Below are 6,000 nucleotides of genomic sequence, written 5' to 3' on the forward strand. Positions count from 1 at the left end.
CTGTTCTAGTGCCCTCGCCAATTCGTTGATACAGTGCCTTGCGAAAGTATTCGGCCCCCTTGAACTTTGCGACCTTTTGCCACATTTCAGGCTTCAAACATAAAGATATAAAACTGTATTTTTTTGTGAAGAATCAACAACAAGTGGGACACAATCATGAAGTGGAACGACATTTATTGGATATTTCAAACTTTTTTAACAAATCAAAAAGTGAAAAATTGGGCGTGCAAAATTATTCAGCCCCCTTAAGTTAATACTTTGTAGCTCCACCTTTTGCTGCGATTACAGCTGTAAGTCGCTTGGGGTATGTCTCTATCAGTTTTGCACATCGAGAGATGGACATTTTTTCCCATTCCTCCTTGCAAAACAGCTCGAGCTCAGTGAGCTTTGTGATGGCCACTCCAAAATGTTGTTGTTTGTTTAGTGAATTCCAATTTCCCCAGAAGTGGTTAGAATCTATGGATTCTTCAATTACATTGAGCTGATTTCTGACGTGCTGTTCCCTCTTTTTCCGCAGTGTATTTGTGTATTGTTTTAGTGATTCACCATAGTGAAGGAGTAGACTCCGGTTTTCTGGGTCTCTATGTTTTTGGTTGGACAGGTTTCTCAATTTCTTACTTAGGTTTTTTTGCATTCTTCATCAAACCATTTGTCATTGTTGTTTATTTTCTTTGGTTTTCTGTTTGAATGTTTAGATTTGATAGGGAAGTTGAGAGGTCAAATATATTGTTTAGGTTTTCTACTGCCAAGTTCACACCTTCACTATTATAGTGAAATGTTTTGTCCAAGAAGTTGTCTAAAAGGGATTGAATTTGTTGTTGCCTAATTGTTTTTTGGTATGTTTCCACACTACATTCCTTCCATCTATAGCATTTCTTAATATTACTCAGTTCCTTTTGCTTTGATGCCTCACGATTGAGTTTTGCTTTGTTCAAGTAGACTGTGATTTCTCTCTCTCTACTCTCTCTACTGTGTGTGTCTTGCTGGCGAAGGGCTGAAGCTCATTGGTTCAAACTCAATTTGCTATTCGGGTTGGCCCCACGTGAGGGTAAATGAGGGTAAATGTAGAGAAAACAGTTGCCTTCAAACTAGGGATTTCGTGGCTAATTGATGCAAGACAGTTTTTCTGCTTATAGATTAAGCATATATGAACTACACATTGATGCATCCAGCCCAAAGTGGAAGGTTTAAAACATTAAAAGACTTACTAGTCACCCAAGGTACATGTATTTAAGAGCAATGTTATTTTTACAAGCTGGAGCAGGGTGGCTTCCACACTGCAATAACAGCACCATCTTGTGGTGGCAGGAGAACACTCAGGCAGGCGGAAATATCCTGTCCACCTGTAGTCCATACTCCACCAAGGGAACCATCAATGACTGACCGAGGTGACCGAGGTGTTGTGTTTTGCATCTCACGTTGTAGTCTAGCAGGGGAGAGTAGGATAAGATGAGTCTCTATTCTAGAGTTCTAGAATAGATTCGAATTCTAGAATTCTAGGGTTGAGTGGAGTAGGTTGAGTCGCTTAGTCTAGTAGGGGAGAGTGGGGTAAGGACACATACAAATCATAATTTGACCAAATGTTTAGGAAAAGGTCATCATTTCATGTAATCTGTGAAGGAAGAAAGCACCCGGGCAAAAGTGGTAATCAAGTTAGGTACAAAACAACAGATTTTCACAAAGTCAAATGAGTGAATTCTGCCACGATGCTCATATCTAAACCAAAGTAGATTGTTTGAAGATTTAAAAAAAAAAGTTTTACAAAGTGCATCCTTGAAGCTATGTTGGTTAAAGCTATGTTGGTTAAAGCTATGTTGGTTAAAGCTATGTTGGTTAAAGCTATGTTGGTTAAAGCTATGTTGGTTAAAGCTATGTTGGTTAAAGCTATGTTGGTTAAAGCTATGTTGGTTAAAGCTATGTTGGTTAAAGCTATGTTGGTTAAAGCTATGTTGGTTAAAGCTATGTTGGTTAAAGCTATGTTGGTTAAAGCTATGTTGGTTGAAGCTATGTTGGTTAAAGCTATGTTGGTTAAAGCTATGTTGGTTAAAGCTATGTTGGTTAAAGCTATGTTGGTTGAAGCTATGTTGGTTAAAGCTATGTTGGTTAAAGCTATGTTGGTTAAAGCTATGTTGGTTAAAGCTATGTTGGTTAAAGCTATGTTGGTTAAAGCTATGTTGGTTAAAGCTATGTTGGTTAAAGCTATGTTGGTTAAAGCTATGTTGGTTAAAGCTATGTTGGTTAAAGCTATGTTGGTTAAAGCTATGTTGGTTAAAGCTATGTTGGTTAAAGCTATGTTGGTTGAAGCTATGTTGGTTAAAGCTATGTTGGTTAAAGCTATGTTGGTTGAAGCTATGTTGGTTAAAGCTATGTTGGTTAAAGCTATGTTGGTTGAAGCTATGTTGGTTAAAGCTATGTTGGTTAAAGCTATGTTGGTTAAAGCTATGTTGGTTAAAGCTATGTTGGTTAAAGCTATGTTGGTTAAAGCTATGTTGGTTAAAGCTATGTTGGTTAAAGCTATGTTGGTTAAAGCTATGTTGGTTAAAGCTATGTTGGTTGAAGCTATGTTGGTTAAAGCTATGTTGGTTAAAGCTATGTTGGTTAAAGCTATGTTGGTTAAAGCTATGTTGGTTAAAGCTATGTTGGTTAAAGCTATGTTGGTTAAAGCTATGTTGGTTAAAGCTATGTTGGTTAAAGCTATGTTGGTTAAAGCTATGTTGGTTAAAGCTATGTTGGTTAAAGCTATGTTGGTTAAAGCTATGTTGGTTAAAGCTATGTTGGTTAAAGCTATGTTGGTTAAAGCTATGTTGGTTAAAGCTATGTTGGTTGAAGCTATGTTGGTTAAAGCTATGTTGGTTAAAGCTATGTTGGTTAAAGCTATGTTGGTTAAAGCTATGTTGGTTAATATAGTAATGTGTTTTCCTTGGGGTGAGTTGAACCGACGGCCACCATGCCCAATACAAATGACGACTACATTTTTTACATGTTATGCATAGTATTTTTGCAATGTGCATATGAATGTTTGTGACAGAGCAGACGTCATCATGTAGAAATGGAAAACCAGGTCATTGAGAGAGCAGAAGTGAGAGAAGGGAAGAAGTCTATTTCAGCAAGTGATGAACATACCAGACAACTGGTCAAGAAATACATTTAGCAGATACACTACATGATCAAATTGTGTGGACACCTGCTTGTCAAACATCTCATTCCAATATCGTGGGCATTAATATGGCATTGGAGCCACCTTTGCTGCTTTAACAGCCTCCACTCTTCTGGGCAGGCTTTTTACTAGATGTTGGAACGTGCTTGCTTCGGTTCAGCCACAAGAGCATTAGAGAGGTCGGGCACTGATGTTGGGTGATTAGGCCTCAGCTTTCCAATTCATCCCAAAGGTGTGCTTGTGTGGCCTACCACTTCGCGGCTGAGCCATTGTTGCTCCTAGATGTTGCCATTTCACAATAGCAGTTGCTCTAGCTTGGCTCGAAATTTGACAAACTGACTTGTTGGAAAAATGGCATCCTATGATGGTGCCATGTTGAAAGTCACTGAGCTCTTCAGTAAGGCCATTTTACTGAAAATGTTTGTCTATGGAGATTGCATGGCTGTGTGGTCAATTTTATATAACTGTCAGCAATGGGTGTGGCTAAAATAGCCGAATCCACTAATTTGAATAATGAAGTTAAAGTTGCATGTATCTCGTTATTCTGTGTGTACTTTCTATAGAAATTCCTCCAATATCGAAACAATGTTTTGAAATATACTGAACAAAAATATAAACGCAACATGCAACAACTTCAATGATTTTACTGAGTTACAGATCATATCATGAAATCAGTCAATTTAAATATATTCATTAGACCTAATCTATGGATTTCACCATGACTGGTCCACCCACTGGGGAGCCAGGCCCAACCAATGACAATACGTTTTTTTAAAAGGGCTTTATTACAGACAGAAATACTCCTCAGAACTGTTGTTTTCTACATCGTAAAATAATAGTGAAGACATCAAAACTATGAAATAACACATATGGAATCATGTAGTAACCAAAAAAGTGTTTAACAAAGTAGCCACCCTTTGCCTTGATGACATCTTTTCTCACTATTGGCATTCTCTCAACCAGCTTCACCTGGAATGCTTTTCCAACAGTCTTGAATGAGTTCCCACATATTTGGGCTGCTTTTCCTTCACTCTGCAGTCCAACTCAACTCAAACCATCTCAATTTGGTTGAGGTCGGGACATCTGATGCAGCACTCTCCTTCTTGGTCAAATAACCCTTACACAACCAGGAGGTGTTTGCTGGGTCATTGTCCTGTTGAAAAACAAATTATAGTCCCACTAAGCACAAACCAGATGTGATGGCGTAACACTGCAGAATGCTGTGGTAGCCATGCTTGTTAAGTGTTCCTTGAATTCTAAATACATCAATAACAGTGTCTCCAACAAAAGCACCCCCACACCATCACACCTCTTCTTCCGTGCTTCACGGTGGGAACCACACATGCGGAGAGCATCCGTTTACCTACTCTGTGTCTCAAAAAGACACGGCTGTTGGAACCAAAAAATCTAAACATTTGACTCATCAGACCAAAGGACGGATTTTCTCCAGTTTAATGTCCATTATTTTATTATTATTATTTGATGGCCCAAGCAAGTTGCTTCTTCTTATTGGTGTCCTTTAGTAGTGGTTTCTTTGCAGCAATTCGACCATGAAGGCCTGTTTCAAGCAGTCTCCTCTGAACAGTTGATGTTGAGATGTATCTGTTACTAGAACTCTGTGAAGCATTTTGTTTGGCTGCAATCTGAGGTTCAGTTAATTGATGATTTCTGAGGCTGATAACACTAATGAACTTATCCTCTGCAGCAGAGGTAACTCTGGGTCTTCCTTTCCTGTGGCGGTCCTCATGAGAGCAGAGTTTCATCATAGCGATTGATGGTTTTTGCAACTGCACTTATTAAAGAAAATGTACAAGTTCTTGAAATATTGAGGATTGGCTGACCTTCCTGTCTTAAAGTAATGATGGACTGTTGTTTCTCTTTGCTTATTTCACCTGTTGTTGCCATAATATGGACGTTGTCTTTTACCAAATAGGACTATCTTCTGTATACCACCCCTACCTTGTCACGACACAACTGATTGGCTGAAATGCATTAAGAATTAAGAAAATTCCAGAGATGAACTGTAAAAAGGCACTCCAGGTGACTACCTCATGAAGCTGGTTGAGAGAATGCCAAGAGTGTGCAAAGCTGTCATCAAGGCAAAGGATGGCTTCTTAGAAGAATCTCAAATATAATATATATTTTGACACTTTTTTGGTAACTACATGATTCCATAGGTGTTATTTCATAGTTGTGATGTCTTCACTATTATTCTACAATGTAGAAAATAGTAAAAATATAGAAAAACCCTTGAATGAGTAGGCTGCTTTAGTGGGTCTCCGACCGTGTTAATCTTTCTGTCATGGCTGCGTAGGATACTTGAAATAGTCCTCTAAAACAGAATCAGGACTTCTCCTTATTTGGTGGGTTGCTCAGGTGTGTGTCTAGGATACAGGGTTGCTGACCATTCCATCATGATAGGAAAAAATAAACTCTATATTTCTAATTTATTTTAAAATGTGTATCGAATATCTGTGTAAAATTGAAGACTATCTCACTTTGTCACAACTCCTGCCAGTCTGTGTTTCCTAGACTCCCATTCACAAGGGGGTGATAGCTCTGGCTTTAGCCTGGCTAATAACATAGCTATCTAGCTATTCCTTTTTGGAGGGTGGCAGGTAGCCTAGTGGTCAGCATGTTGGGCCAAAAACCGAAAGGTTGCTGTATCAAATCCCCAAGCTGACAAGGTAAAAATCTGTTGTTCTGCCCCTGAACAAGGCAGTTAACCCACTGTTCACCGGTAAGCTGTCATTGTAAATAAGAATTTGTTCTTAACTGACTTGCCTAGTTAAATAACTTTTTCCATTTATCTTCCCAAATTTCCATGTGAAATAATAAAATTC

The sequence above is a fragment of the Oncorhynchus mykiss genome, chromosome 15, assembly GCF_057628025.1.
Source record: "Oncorhynchus mykiss isolate SJ-2025 chromosome 15, ASM5762802v1, whole genome shotgun sequence".
NCBI lineage: Eukaryota > Metazoa > Chordata > Actinopteri > Salmoniformes > Salmonidae > Oncorhynchus > Oncorhynchus mykiss.